Genomic DNA, 15,589 nt, shown 5'->3' with positions numbered 1-15,589 from the left:
ACTTCAAAAGCAGTAGCGATTGTCCCAGCTAAAATTTGGTTACTCTTGGAGCAAGGGAATGCTTGCTATGGAAACACAGCCAAGTGTTATCCATCTCACTACCAAACAAGTATCCTTGCCTGAGGAGAAGTGACAGATGGCTTACCATGCGTAACCCTGTAATTCACAACCTGCTTTATGTGTATCTCCTGGCTATTGCTTTCTTCTCTTCCTCATTTCCATTTCCATTCCCACTCCCACCATTTCTTGGGCCTTTGCCATCACCCTCCCACTCTCTCCCCATTTCTAAATTGTTGCCTCTCTCACAGCCCTGTTGCTGCTCCCCTCCTGCACTTTTCTTGTAGGCACAAGCTGAACTGCAGGGCCAGGGGGGATGTCTGCCAGCACAGGGCAGCGGGGAAAGCCACTCTGGTGCTGCTCCTCTTTATCCACATTATTGTTGGTGTTACATATCGTTACAAATCTCAGCTACTGGAAAGCGCTCTTCTAGCCTTTCATGGTTTGATGTATGAAAGTTTTTCACCTCAAAATATTATTTTGTTTAAATGATGAGAGAAAGACAATGTGTAAAATGTTTACTTTGTTTACACTGGACTCTCCCTGGCAAGTTTCACTCAGTTCCTTAGTGTTGATTTGTTTTGTTTGTTGCAACACAAAACTTACCTGGCTGCATGTGCACTGTCAGAGCATTTGTGTACATTCTGGAGGAGGAATTAACTTTGGATAAACACAGAATCCTCCTGAACCTATACCCAAATATTAAAATTCATGAAGTTCAGTAAAACTTGCTAAAATCTTCCAGCATTTAGTTGCAGTGGAGGTTAGAAGCACTGAAGATGAAACATCAGAAAGTGAATAATGCATCACTCCTGGAGTGACAGGAAGAAGGAAGTATGATCTCTCCCTTTCTTCTTGAACCTTCCTGCCTAAGGGATTGTCCTAGTTAGGACAACTGAGACCAGTTCATCATGGTATGGGTGTAACCCAAACTGTGTATTCTATAGCCTTCCATGCCATTTCCCAGAAACTGTTGTCAACAGACTATTCGCACCCTAGGCTATAAACTGGGTGTTAAGAGGCCTGTGAGATAGGAGGATGCTCTTGTCCTCACACCCTTTGTGGAACTCCCCGCCCTGAGGGAAGCACTGAACATTTCTGCCTGAACTGGAGGATATATAATCTTGGAGTCTTGGAACATTTTTAACCACTCTGTGGGATCCAGGGAAAGACTGCAACAGCTTTTCCCCCAGCATCTCACTGCAATCACCACTTTTGACCAGACTGCAACAGCTCTCCCACCAGCAGGTTCTTCCCCTCTCCCCTTACTTTGGACTCAAGCGGGGCCCAAGGAACACCACTTTGTTCATGTATTATTTTAGTAAATTGTTATTCTGACTTATAATCTCTCCTTTGAGTTGAGTTCATTTCCCCTGCTGGTTAACTCTTAAACCAGCACAGGGATATAGACCACAAAGGTCATACAGTGTTCAAAGCAGATATGTCCAAACTGGATTTCTTGAGATCAAATTGCATTCAAATGTGTGCAGTTTCCTCTTGGAGTGCTTTGCACCTGCTTTCCTTAATTTCTTCAGCAACTGTTACTCATTGTGATTGTCACCTCTGCTTGCTTGTGAATGGCCAGGCTAGGTTGGCGTGTGTGTTCCTGGACGAGGATAGCGCTACATTTGAATGGGTGCTGGCAGTGGCTTGGAAATTTTGCCACTCAGTTCAGTGGCAAATATGAAATTTGGAGGGAGCTGTGGCCCACTGCCATACGCAGGCTGTAAAGACAAGGGGTGTTGCAAAAGGACACGTGTTCTGCGCAGAGGCTCAGACTGTAAAATAGGTTTAAAAGAAAGTGCAGCTCCACTTTTACTTTCTGCTCCCATTGTGACACACATTGAGCAGAAACCTTTGGTCTTTTGAAAGCCTTCTGATTTCCTTTCTCCTTAAATAGCCCTGCAAGGAAACAGAAACAGACTTTCTCTATTACACAGGCTGGGAGACCTGTGCAAGTTTCCCTTAAACTATAAAATGTTTTAATTTTATGAACTGCAGGAATGCTGTATTTGAAGACTTCAAGGTTTCAGGTCACTCTAAAGAGTAGGTGTCAATAATCAAAGTTTAAACTAAGATTTGAACCAAAACCCTGCACTAGGTTTTAGCTTTGAATAAAAGCAGATGTTGCCCAAAACTTGCCCAACATGTAGTAGGCTTTATGTGTACCTTTCAGTCAAATATTTTACCAGTAGTAACCTAGAAACGTTAACAGATATGCAAATGGAAAATGTTGGTAATGATTTAAGGACACATACAATTACAGTATAAATGGGGACAACGAGGGGTAAAAAACTCTCATGGTTTATATGACTCTAGTTGCCAGATTGTGACATTCTTTTGATTTTTAGATGAGGTCTGCAGATCTGGCAGAATTGGTCAAAACCTGTAAAGTTTCTTATCTATTTAAATCTGGATAAATCCTAATCTTAATAAAATGAAACCAATCTTAAAAAAAAACCCCACAAACAAAAAACCAAACAAAAACCCAAACAACCGTGGTGTAAGTAACCAGTTTTAATTTCAACTCTTTGTAACTTTTCTTCTCCAGGAAAAACTTGATTTTATTGAAGTCATGAAGTTTAAACCTGTTGCTAAATAGAGAAAACAGTTTTTATGATATTTGTGAGGATTTTGGGGTGGGGTGGTTCATTTGCTTGGCTAATCATGAGGATGAATTACTTACAGATTTAGGAACCATCCCTGGGAAAAAGTTTAGGCTAACACTGCAGAGGAGATACATTTTGGAAGAAAAATTCTCTTAGTTTTGCTGTGTGAAAAGATCTACTGATTCAGTTGGACTATTCATAAGATATTCTTACTGAGGAGTAAGACTTTCTAAATTGCCTGAAATGACCTTAAAATGTAACATGTAAAGGGTGGGAGAGAAAGACAGAGTAACAAAGTACAGTGTGACTTGTAGAAAAGAAGCAGCATATTACGGAGCTAAGTGAAACTAAGAAGGATAGGGAAAGTCAACCTGTGGCTTGAAGCAAGGGGCAAGCATTAGAAGGAAATGCTACTGAAGAATAAGATGAGAAATAGCATTTGAAAAGAAAGAGTTAAAGAACATGGAGTGCTGATGGCATAGAGGCACCACTTTCTGAATGCTGTTTGCAGGAAAAGCACTGTTTTGTTTTTCAGAAGATTGTGGTTTATGATCAGTCAGTGGCACCACAAGACATAGTAATGCAGAAAGCAGTATAAAAAAATGTATTGCATCCAGTTTGCATAACTTGTTCTTGTTGAACTTTGATTCAAGGGATACTACTCATTCTGGTAGCTAGGTGCCATGAAGTAGAGTCTGGCTATAAAGGGCCTGGGTTCTCCAGGGAGAAGCAGGGGCTGTCACCATCAGGAAAATTTCAGGAACAATTCATGGAAGATTTATTCTTGATAATAAAAATCCAGAGTTGTGCATCAGCTATTTTGAAAAGGGCTGTACCTCAGGTTGTGTATTTGCAATGGGAATTGGGGATTAGCAGCATTTAGTGCCACTGTAGAGACAGACATCTATATCACGTCTTGTAAAATCACTAACCACTCTTTGATAAAGAAAAAGATATAAAATACGACTGCTGGTGTTTTTCTGAGATTAAATAATGATTTATTTTCAACTCTATTTTCAGTATTTGGCTCTAATACTTATCATACCCAACATTGCCATAATAATGTGCTTCCTGGGTTGTTCTTTTCTGCAACTTGGTCAGTGTGAACTGGCAAGAACTTTTAATGTATGTAAATGAAGAGGTCAAATGTTTCTTTCTCAGTAAATGTTTTATCACAGTGGGCTTCCTTGTAAAATTATTTTTATATGCCATTTTAACTACAAAACATCTTCATGTTTGCCATCAGTTTTTAAACTGAAATAGTTCTAAAGCATTAGATACTCTGTCAGATAGCAATAAGTTTTTGTGGTTTTAAAAAAAAAATTAAAAAAAGAATATCAATGTAAATTATAAATATATATTTAAGCAGTAATAAAGGAAAGAATTTCAGCTGTACCTCTTATTAACTCTTTAACAAATGAATTCTTACACAGTTTGTCAAAAGTGATGCTATACCAGGAACTGTTTATTGAAATATATTGCATAAAAATAATCCTCCTCTTTGAACAGCAGGAAGAATTCATCTCCAGAAATGTTTGCCAGGACTGTGCATTTGTTGAAATTTGTCACAGAAGAGATCAATAAGTGGGCACTGCTTGAAAAGTAAATCACCTGGGGAGAGCCAGCGAATTGTCATTGTAGTGGAAGTATCTCAGTAGAAAGAGGTATCTGTCCCTGTTCATTAGAAAGGAAAATGAAGAGGGACGGAGGGAATGAGGAGGGTGGATTGACTAATATAAAGAATAACTGTGGGGGGTTAACTCTTCCTGTTTGTGCTGTCAGCACTCGTGCTTTGAGTTAATTGACGTCTTTGGGGACCCTGGAAGGAGGCAACAAATTGTCCTCTCGTTGTACAAAATTCACTGACTTGACAAAGTGGTCTGTTCAAATGCGGAGGCAGAACATTAAATGGAACTAAAAAAGATATCCGCATTTGTAGCAAATACACTGCATTAGAATTTGAGGAAATGTTGAGACCAGTGAAAGGTAAAATTTGCTCATATTATTCCAAGGAATTATGTATGAATATTGCAAAGAAAAACAGAACAAACCCAGCCAATAAACAACCACTGAGACCCTCTACTCAAAGCCTATTTAAAAACAACAAGGCTTGTTCCATTAATTTTAATGGACTTGCAATGAGGATCTAAATTGGCAGGAGAGGGGAAGACCTCTTACATATCATGAATGAAGATATTCCATTCTGGGTAGTATATGCAGCAGACCCAAGAAACTTGCTAAATTGTCCCTTTTACTTGCTGCTATATTTTGTTATCACTAGGGAAAGACGGAGCAGTGTGTATAGGAGGAAAGGAGTGGGAATCATGTCTATGAAACCTAATGGAATTTAACTTATTGAAAGTAGAAGGGATTATCAATTTTATCTGGATTTTTAAGTAATTTAATTTTTAAAATGTTTGATATTCTTAACTTCTTTGGAGTTTGTGTGTGAAACTGCAGATACAATAAAATATTTTATGGCTGCTGGGCAATGAAATTCCACTAGTCCTACTCAAATTTAGAGTTTGGTGAAATATAGCCTGTGGAGAGCAGGAAATCTCAAAGACATGTGCAACTTTACAGTTGTAAAACTGTCATAACAAAGGCTAATCAATGGAACTAATTCTCAGGGTCTCCAGGCATTGAACCAAATGTGATGTTGATTTCTGGAACTTGAACAATGTCACAGAAAGAATACTGTTCTTCTGCAGTAACTTTGTTAATCATGACTCTGCCCTTGTGTTTCCAACATTTGTTTTATTATGCCTTTTCCAACTTCTTCAACATGTGAGTCAAGGCCCTGACTGACATGAGTTTCATTCACTACACAGCCCTGGAGAAGGTTCACCCTGCAAGTTACATTCACACTCTGCATGATGAGAAAAGAGGAGTTTACTGTAATGTGATTGTACTTAAATACCTCCAAGATGTTTATGGAAAATAATGAGTTAAGATGATTTATGATGACTAAAGCCCATGGTCCAGCAGGTCTCTCCTAGTTCCTGCAGTCTTTAGGCCTAGACTGTAATTCAGGCACTCTATGCTACCTGTTCCAGAATCTGCTAAGTTTTAAGTGTTTGTTTTTTAATAGATTTGTTGCGGAAAGCATGTCAACAGCAAACAGTGGCTGTAACAAGAATTCCACATGGACATTCATTTTTGAATGCTATTCTGTTGAGCACTTAATGAACAGCTAGCTATTCTCTGCCTTAATTATTTTGTCATTAGTTAAGAATTTCTAATGAAAGTATAAGGAGTACTCCTTTCATTTTACATTTGACAACTTGAAGCCTTTCAGAGAATCAGACACACAAGTGTTGTCTGGAAAATGGAGAGCAAATTTGGTTTTCTCTTTTTTTTATCTCCTCATACACATCCAGAGTAAAAGAAGCAGATAGCCTGTGTGGTTTTTGTGTTACTGACACAGCCTGAGAATAAAGCTTTTGCATGAATTCACCTTGCAAAAGTCACTACAAAAGAAAGTGTGTGTGTGTATAGACTATTGGAGACAAGGACTTTATCAGAGTACTGCTGATATGTCTGCTGATAAATTGATATTGCACTTCTTGCTACCACTTTCTCTTAAGAGCCATAATAGACATGTACAATCACTAGGGAATAAAAACATCAGATAAACAGTTCCTAGTATCTATCTTAAATCTCTCCCTAATTGACCAAATACATTTCAGTACTAGTTTAATTAGATGTCTGTCCAAAGAGGATCAAACATCCATTCAAAGCCTCAAGTGGTTAAAATAGATCTAGAGGTTGGCAACCTGAAAATGTTCCTATTCACAGAAAGTGATGTGAGGCGCTGTCTGTTTTATGTTTGCCTTTTCCAAAAATGCTTCCCTGTGGCAAGCAGCTGCTATGTCCTCTCCCTCTCTGTTGTTGCCAGTGCCATGTTACATGTAAAGACAGGTACTACAGAGGTCTTTGCTCTACCAGTTCAGAAAACACTAACCACTATTTGCTGCACTATTCAACATTTTGTGTGCTCTGGGATGCCTACAATGGTAGAGGAAGAGAGACAGGAATGGTTCCTTAGGTGAAGCAAAGTGGCTATAAAATGAGCAAAACCTGTTCTTGATGGATCTTAGCTGGCATATTGGAAAAAAATGAATAAGGTATGAGGTTCTGGTGACAGACGTTTCACAAAATAAAACTGAGACCATGGTAAGGTACAAGGGAAATAATTCTAGGTCTTATCTACCTTCCTGCACTGCTATCAGAGGATGCTTTACTGTAGGGCTTGTTAGGTTGTCCCAAGTTTATCAGCATTTTCACAAGCTTTGCTTCAAAACAAATAGCTCAATAAGCAAGCAGAAAATAAAGAATACAAGCAACTAGATGTATGTATTTACCCTTCAGATGATGAGCCATGTTGTCCTGAAAGTTTACTTTGCAATCCTGATTACCAATTGCATGTATTTGAATGATCATCTGTGAGTCCATTATGCATGCTCTGCTTAGTATTCTTCTAGATGTCTTTGTAAAACTATTATCCTGTAACATTCAAGTGTGTTTCCTTCCAGTAGTCCATTAAGTAACATGACTGACGTCTGTCATATATGATTTGTTCTCTTTTCTTTGAAAACACACTTATGTCTTGCTCTATAAACTCCCTTCAATTAAACAACTCACATCAAAGTTATTTTAAAAGGGAATTCATCTCTCCTACACAAGGATAGATTGATTATTAATGCAACCAACAATGAGAGTTTTGTCATATCTGGAGGCCATTTGACCCGTGAGCAATCATTGGTCTTGCTGAAGCTGATGAGTGGGCTAGCTTTTGGAATGAGTAGAAGTGCCAAACTATTTTGTGAAGTAAACTGTTTTACACAGGAGAAGTTGTATGAGGTTCACACCAGTCACAGAAGTGCACGAGCTGCAATAGCGGAATAGTCTCTCGGGCAAGTTTACTGCTGCTACCTTCCCTTAACAAGGAATGTGCACCGCACAAGATTGTGATTTATGGGACAGTCAAATCTACATTTTGGTTTTTTCTCTGAAACAGTGAGAAGGGTTTTGATGAGACTGATTGAACCTGCAGGGGCTATGAATTTTATTGGTGGAATTTCGCATAGAACTGAAATAGAAAGCCAAGAGAAGCTCAAGAAATACAAATGGTATTGCCATGTGGGGAAATACTGAGCTCTGAGAAGGGAAATAGACTGAAGAAATGAAGCTGCAAGAGTGGTGAGGGAGAGTTTGCCTATTGGACAGCAAAATGCCTGTGTTCCAGCAGCTGAATGTGCTTCTGCTTAAGCTGACAAGCAGTGTTGTTAAATGGCAACAGATGCCAACCACCCGTTGTATCTGTTTAGCACCCGACTAACTCTTCTTTTGGGATACAAAAAAGAATAGGTGTTCATAGTTTTTTTATTACCTCTGTGGCACCCCTGTCTTTTTGTCCAAATATTAATTGCCATATATATTTTGTATAACTGCGTGTTGTGTCAAGGCCTGTGACCTTGCTGTTCTCCACTTTGCTGAATTTGTCACTTTGTCCTTACTTAGACAAAAATGTATCAAAGAATCAAGACGTGCACTCGTCTGAAAAAGCTCTTACTGAATTTTTTCTTCAGCTTGTTTCCAACCTTATGTTTCCTATCCAGTCCCTGCCAACTGATGTATACCATGACACCAATGATGACTAATGAGCTACAAAGACATGCTATGAACTTGAAGACTTCTATAATAAAAATTCATTGGGATGAAAGGAAAAGGCCACACATCTGTCACATAAAATTCCAGCCTTTAATTCTGTGTCACTCCTTGATATACCATTGGTGGGCCTGAATTCTCATTTTTAGTGGGACTGTCTAGGAGACTGGATAATATTTCTGAGCCTACCAGCCAGAAAGGGACAGTTCAGTGTGGCAATAATATGTGTGAGTACATGGAATAACAAGAACTGTCTCTCAAACAAAAATATAGTTTGGTGACTCTGTCTCTGATAGGAATAATTTGTTAGCAAGCTTGCTTACCGTATTTTTTTAATTTAAAGATTAGATTAATATTAAGATAATGAAATATGCATGCTCTCTGATCTGGAGACAAGCACTAAAGATGATTTAAAGGACAGTGTTTAATAAAATTTAATGTAATTACTGTAATTCTTAAAAAAAACCCAACCAACATCCTAAATAGGAGTGGGGAAATCTTTTGTGGAGCGGTTTTTTTTGTATACACACCAGTTGCATGGCTGCAGCATGGTTTTAACAGACATCTCAGCGGTGGCATCCAACTGGCAAACCAAAATACCAGTCTTCAGGGTGCTAGAGCTCTATTTTAAAATCTCTACTTGTTCTCACCACAAGAACAGAGAGCCAATTTTTTTCCTCCACTGTCTTAGAACTGTTGCAGCTGTTTTAAAGGAGAACATGAGTTTTCTATAAAAAATGCAGCTATGTGGGCTGAACAGTGAGGCACTGAGTCTACTGCAATCTCTAATTCTGACTTTACATACAGAGACACATTGGGACACCTCCTCTACACAGTGACAAGCCACAGTCTTGAGGACTTCAAGCAACTCTGTGCTCAACCTATTGCAAAAAGGGCAAGAACACCGGCATTCTCAGGAGCTGAGGTAAGTATGCCCAGCATGTTCCCTGGGATTCAAAGAGTGAATGGAATACTCTGCTTCTCTGAGACTATTATTCATTACACATTATTCATATTACCTCAGTAGCACAGCAATCCTGTACCACTTAAAAGTGGTGTGTGCTTCAAGGCTGTCTGTTGGGTCACAGATTTTATCAACAGTACATCTAGTAAGCAGCTAAGACGTGTATCCCTTTGAGGCACAGAGTATTTCTTGTGTGGTGAGTCTGATACTGTGGTCCCTGTGACCTACAGCCAGTCATCCATTAAATCTTATTTATATTAGATTAAATCAGGCCCTGTGGTCTACCTGAGCATTAATTCGGTGCCAAAATTTCTGAAATATTTTTATTCTTCAATAATAGTTTGGCTGTCACAAAAGCTGATTCAAAATGGTGTAGATGTCTGGCAGGATCAGCCCAGAGGAATTTGATTACATTCAGCATCATTGTGTATAGTCCTTCTTCTAGGAACTATCAGGATTCACTGGAAGTTTAACTTTCAGCATAAAAAAGGGGGAAATTCTAATTGATATCCCTGTTGATTAACTAAGGAAACAGAAACAAAATATATAGGTGTATATAAGTAGTGAAATCAAATGGACATCTACTGTAAAAGCTGGCTGTTTGCATGATAAATAGTTGAATGTATATGAATAGCAGTAATTGCAGATTAATAGGCCTATCATAAGACTTTCAAAAAGAAGGACATATTCTAACTACTAATTTTAAAAAATAAAATAAGTTCTAATAAGGACAATTCACAACTTGAAAGGTGATTTAGACTGAAGAGAGAAAGGAAACAACTTTTGAGTGAATATTTACTTCATTGAAACTAAAAAATAATGCTGTCCTTAGTATCAATACAAATATTTAGCAAGTTCCTAAGAGCATAGTCCTTGAAGTTGCTGCTTCCAGCTGCCATTGATTTCAGTGGGACTGCAGGATACTCAGAAGAAAAAATTGATTTGATATCTTTTAAAAACAAAGTATGTCCTGGGGAGACTTTTCTATTGTGCTCAGCCCAGTGATACAGGAGCATAAACCAAGACCTGGCAATGGTGTAAGAGGAAGAGGATTAAATCATGTGGCTGGTGGGCAGTGCCTGTAGGGGCTGGAAATCCAGCATGTTAGCTTTCTGTAAGGAAGGTCTGCATGAAGAATTCTTGTTCTAGTTATGTGAACGGGAAGCTAAATGACTATCCAAATTTTAAAAGTCACTCAGAGAATGCAAATATTCTATCCGATATGTTGTTCTTTCAATATGTGCCTCTTAACAGTTACTATAACTTTTCATACCAGCAACAAACATATATTAGTTACTTTGGAAACTAGTAATCCCACAGTATTAATATCGGTTTAAATGTTTCATAAATAGTAAGTAGTGAAGTTTTTATAGAAGTTCACATGAAAGCAGGCTTGCAGTTGTTAATATACATTTAAATGAACTCCTAATTCTACATCAAAGCTTGGCCTGATGGAGGGCAGTGATGCTGAGGGAACAACGGCAAACCTCCCACACCAAGGGAATGGAGATGGTTTCATGACTCAGCTACCTGGGCTGTTCAGCCAATCAGTACCATTTAAAAAAAATCAGCATATGTCCCACCCAAAGCTTCCTAAAGAATTGCAGAGGGAATCCCCAATACTGTTGGAGCAGCAAATAAACACCTCCCTTCCTTCATAGGCAAAGAAAAGCACATAAAAGGAAAACCAGAGAAAATAAAGTCAGTAAATAAGAGTTGGGGATTCTGGTCAGGAGCATGAGGGTCTCCCACTGAAGTCTTCACCAGTCTTGTGCGAGAAAATAAGGCTCTAAACTGCCTTCTAAATATAATTACCACGAGGTTAGATGAGACCTTTAAAAGTGATTGATGAGTTTAAATTGCTTAATCCTTGAATATCAGAATTCCTTAAAGTGTTTTGATTTCAGTAGAATAAGAACATGTTAGAACTGTAAATTAGTGTTTATTTCATATTATATTTTGTATTAATTATTGAAACAATTTAGAAATTATCAGATGAAAATTAAGTACATGTGTACAAATGATTTTGTAACAAGCTGTAAGCTAAGAAAATATTGCCCATCTTAGAGTTTAAAAGCTACACTTATATCTGCTCTTCCTGAATTGACCAAAGCCAAGAGCTGCAGAGGCAGGTGGGACTTCCTATGACAGTTGGGACTGACAAGGATGGTCCCCAATACAGGAAAATATGCATCAGAGTTTGGGCTGGCATTCCTTTCCACTCTTACTTCTTGGCATAATAGTACAGCATATTCCTGAGTGCAAATAAATGGCATGAATAGTCAAAACCATTCCTTAGAGTATAGACTGACTGACAGAAACTGCACGAGAAAGGTTTACGCAGCACACTGGTTGCTTGTTGGTTTGTTAGAGAATCTTTCTGGGTAAATCTCATTTGCAGGTTTTGAGCCTTCAAAGATTAGTTCACTTCTTTCAAAATTTTTGGAAAAAATACATCCATCAGACTTGGTTAATGGTTATTCAGCTTCTCCAGTTGATCTATCATTTTTATTTCTTCTATATGTGCATAGATGAAAGTGTATTGCATTTTCCTCCATGTTTCCTGGTGTTTCTCCAACATTCTCATTAGATAAAGTGCAATTTAAGAAAATCATCAGGCTCTTTTCAATTAATTCTCCTTATCTGGTTTGTGCTTGGGCAAATAATGCTCATTTTCTGGTGATCAGCTGGTACTTCAGATATACCAAATAGTTTCTTACTATTTTACTGACATGCTAGTTGCTTTATTCTTCACATTTCTTGATTGTGTCTATAATTTCTTTCATACATTTTGTGTGCTAAGGTTTGCTCCCTTTCATTAGAGTCACTTAGGTTGCTAAAGGGACACAAATTAAAGTAAAATGTGAAGCTGATGAATATGTGAATATTGTTGCTAGGCATTACCCTTAACATTACTGTATCTGAAAGTGGGGAGATGCGGTGAATAGGATACAGAGGTACTTCAAACTCATTAAACTACTGTGCAAGACTTCAAGGGTCAAATAGTTGTAGCTTACAGCTGTTAATTTTTGTTCCTTGGGGAAGCTTTATGCACAAGCACAAAGACACTGTGGTCTTGTGGTACTGTAATTGCAGATCTGCTGACAGTATTTTAAAACCTCAAAGGTTATTCATGCTGGCTTGCTCACCTGCAGTAAGTTCCAAAGTCCTAGAACAAGCATAGCTAAAGTAGTAATCAAAGCGGCATTTTGTATACGTGAGGCATTTTAATTCTTTGGAATAGTTCATTCAATAAGCCTTTCGGACCAAAGATTTTATTTACTGTGTGACTGGGATCTAAGCACTGAGGATGGAAGAGTAGCTTGGGGAGCAACATGACTTTCCTTTGGTCAGTGGCTTTCCGCAGTGCTGGTGATTCTGCAGTGCGAAAGTAGTAGAAACTTAGATTCAATATCACACTGGTTTCACACACATTTAAGTGGTTTTGTTAGTTCATCTGTTGTGTGTTTCATGGTGGTGTTGTCACTGTGCTCCTACACCATAATTTGATTGAGCACTGTTACTTTATCATAGAAGAAACTGTAAGGTTCAGCGATCCACTGCACCACCACTTCCATTTTCTCATTACAGAAATTGACCTTCTTGCTGTTGTTTGAAAGGGCTCAGACCACTGTCATTCAGACTTCAAGACTGGTGAGCAGTAATAATAGTATAGGAAGTAGGAGCAATAGTTAAAGCAGCCTGGCATTGTGCTCCCTTCCTGGAATCCATTTTGAATTTCACAGTACAGGCAGCAGGTGTCCTTTGCTACCTCCAGCATGCATTGTGTTTTGCTGTAATCCCCTACTTGTCATTAAATCATTTAAGTGTATTAAGGCAACACACTGCAGGAACATTTTGCCGTGTTCCTTTTGCTTTGTGGGTGATTTTCCTCAACCTGTTTCAGCAACCCAGAAATAGCACAGCACTATTTAAAAAAAAAAAAAATTGGTGATATTTGTTTAAAACAAACCAAGAAGATTGCAAACTGACCTACAAAATCTATTCCCACACATGTTATACACCATGCTGCAAGACCCTCTTGCACCTGGGTGTCTAAGTCTGCAGCTATTGGTGATGCGAGTACGGACCCTGGCGCAAACAGTCCAGCACCTCGGGGACCTTAGCCATGGGTTTGGGAGAGTTTGCGTTCCCTAGTCTGTAAATTCTTCCTTCTGTCCTTTGTAGATGTACTTGTCAGACTGCAGTGTTTTCAGTGTACACATGGCATATGGACCTCACTGAGTCTGCTGTGACATTTCACATTTTCCAGTAAAGCACTTCTGCGGGGTTTAGGGGATGCATACTCTATCCACAGCAGCATGGCTACATCAGCTATGGATTGTACAGTATAGCAGTAGGCATCCCCCCATCTTGTGAAAGAAGGAGTTTTGTCAGAGTTTGGGTAACAAAAGTCAAGGATTTTCCACAAAATAATATTAAAAATAGTTTTGAAATAACTAGTGTCATTTTAATGGAGGTAGGTGAACCATATGATTTAGTTGAAGTGTCAAAGAGAGGGGATTGCTTTAGGCTCTCCTTCCCTTCCCAAACCTTCCCAAACCTTCCCTTCCCAAACCTCCCTCCCCTTCCCTCCCCGCTCCTCCCCACCCCTTCCTCTTCTTCCCTTTCTCAGATAATATCATACATTTCAGCTTGATTAAATATTCATCTGGAACCCTTACCAGACACTAGTGGTTCTTGTTTATAGTTTTGTTGATTACCAGCTTTAGGTACTCAAACTCATAAACCAATCCTTCAAAACACTGATAAAGTTAAAATTTAGTAAAAGGCCTAGGTACTTCAAACTTCCTTTCTGATTCAGAAATTCATAGTTTGTATTCTAATAATGTTTTCAAATTTTCTGCACAAATATGAGAAGTAAAAATTACTTTCTGAATAGCAAAGCTAGCTTTCTTGAGAAATGATTTAACTTTCAGAGCTGAAGTTCAAAGAATTGCTAGAGAAATCCAAGAGAGAAATCTTTTTGGTGGAATTACTGTTATTCTGTTTAGAAATGCTGTCATCCAGTCAAAGAGCAGCCCTAATTCTTTGTGATCATTTTACTGAGTTGTTATCTGAAACATTCTGCAAGTGATGCAGTTCTTGAGAAAGATTTGTGCAAAGTGCTTGTTGAATCTACACTAATAAAACACATGTTTTTCCTAATGTGTTGCTCTGTCGTTAATGGGTATTTACAGGCTTTACAGATAACAGTCACTTTTTCCGTTGAAGGTTGCCCTGTTTAAAATACTCCTGACAGGAGCAACACTGGCAGAATTTACCATTTGCCACCTGACAAGGTTGTCAGCATCAAGGGCTTTGTCTTGGGACCTGATGTGAATGTAATAATATTATCTAGTGAGAACTGTGAACTTTGTTGAACTGATCTATCTCCATTATGTCTTGTTGAATCCCAAATTTGACATGTCATCTACTGAGAAAAGCAGCTAGCTTTTGCATGACTGACTACATGTAGCATTTATCCAGATTTGTTTGTCTTCACTGTGGGCTGAAATATTAACAGATGAATGAAGAAGTAACAAAAAATGGAAAAACCTCACTGAGAATCTGATTTAAAGTCTTGCATGAACTCATATGTCTTGTGCTTTTCATGCACCCTCTACTATGGCTAATGCTTGACTGGAACAGAGGTTGCATGTGTCTCAATAGTTCATGTTCAGTTGAAAGCCTGTGGAAGTCATCAGGAAGTAACCCATGGATTTACTGGGATCTGTTGATCCCCTTTCGTTATTTTGGAAGAAACCAGGAAGCACTGGGGCAGAATTAGGGTCTCATGAGCTATTGATAGCCAGGTGTGAATCTATGCGAGGAGGTTTTTCTTGCTATTACTTCTCTTTATGTTGCTTATTTCATCTTCTCCCCTGTAGGAGAGCTGCTAAAGGGGCACATTCAAAGTGAGAATCTCCCACTCTTCTGATTTCAAAAAGAAAAGGATGAACATTTGAAAACGCCAACATTTTTTATACCTATGAGGCCAGTTGCTGATCTGATGTTAGAGAATACCATTCCACTGAAGTTAGTGATCCTGAACGTACTTGCTCTCACCCTGAATTTGGCTCACTTTAATATTGAGACATCTTTTCCTCTTCCTTGAGAAATACATAATTTTTCCCCACCTGTAAGAAGGCCCCATTGTTGTTTACTTTGGAAAACTGTGTGAGTACATGGCAAATACAGTCAGCAGAAAATATGTTCACATTTCACTACAGAAAACATGTGAACTCTTTGTACCTGACACTTTACACAATATGCTCTCTGGCTTTAA

The 15,589-nt window shown here is 38.5% G+C and overlaps 1 long non-coding RNA gene across 1 annotated transcript in view; it reads left to right on the top strand.

Moving 5' to 3' along the window:
* The window catches only part of LOC120325225, a 36,204-nt gene extending 26,956 nt beyond the window's left edge, over positions 1–9,248 (top strand). Inside the window, exon 3 of the long non-coding RNA XR_005567122.1 lies at positions 9,144–9,248. This is a non-coding gene — a long non-coding RNA (uncharacterized LOC120325225). The remainder of the gene's footprint in view (positions 1–9,143) is intronic.
* Positions 9,249–15,589: the final 6,341 nt, after the last annotated feature.

The sequence above is a fragment of the Pipra filicauda genome, unplaced genomic scaffold (genome assembly GCF_003945595.2).
Source record: "Pipra filicauda isolate LSUMZ 115617 unplaced genomic scaffold, ASM394559v2 scaffold88_size2543281_pilon, whole genome shotgun sequence".
Classification (NCBI taxonomy): domain Eukaryota; kingdom Metazoa; phylum Chordata; class Aves; order Passeriformes; family Pipridae; genus Pipra; species Pipra filicauda.
This window is presented reverse-complemented; position numbering and strand designations above follow the sequence as displayed.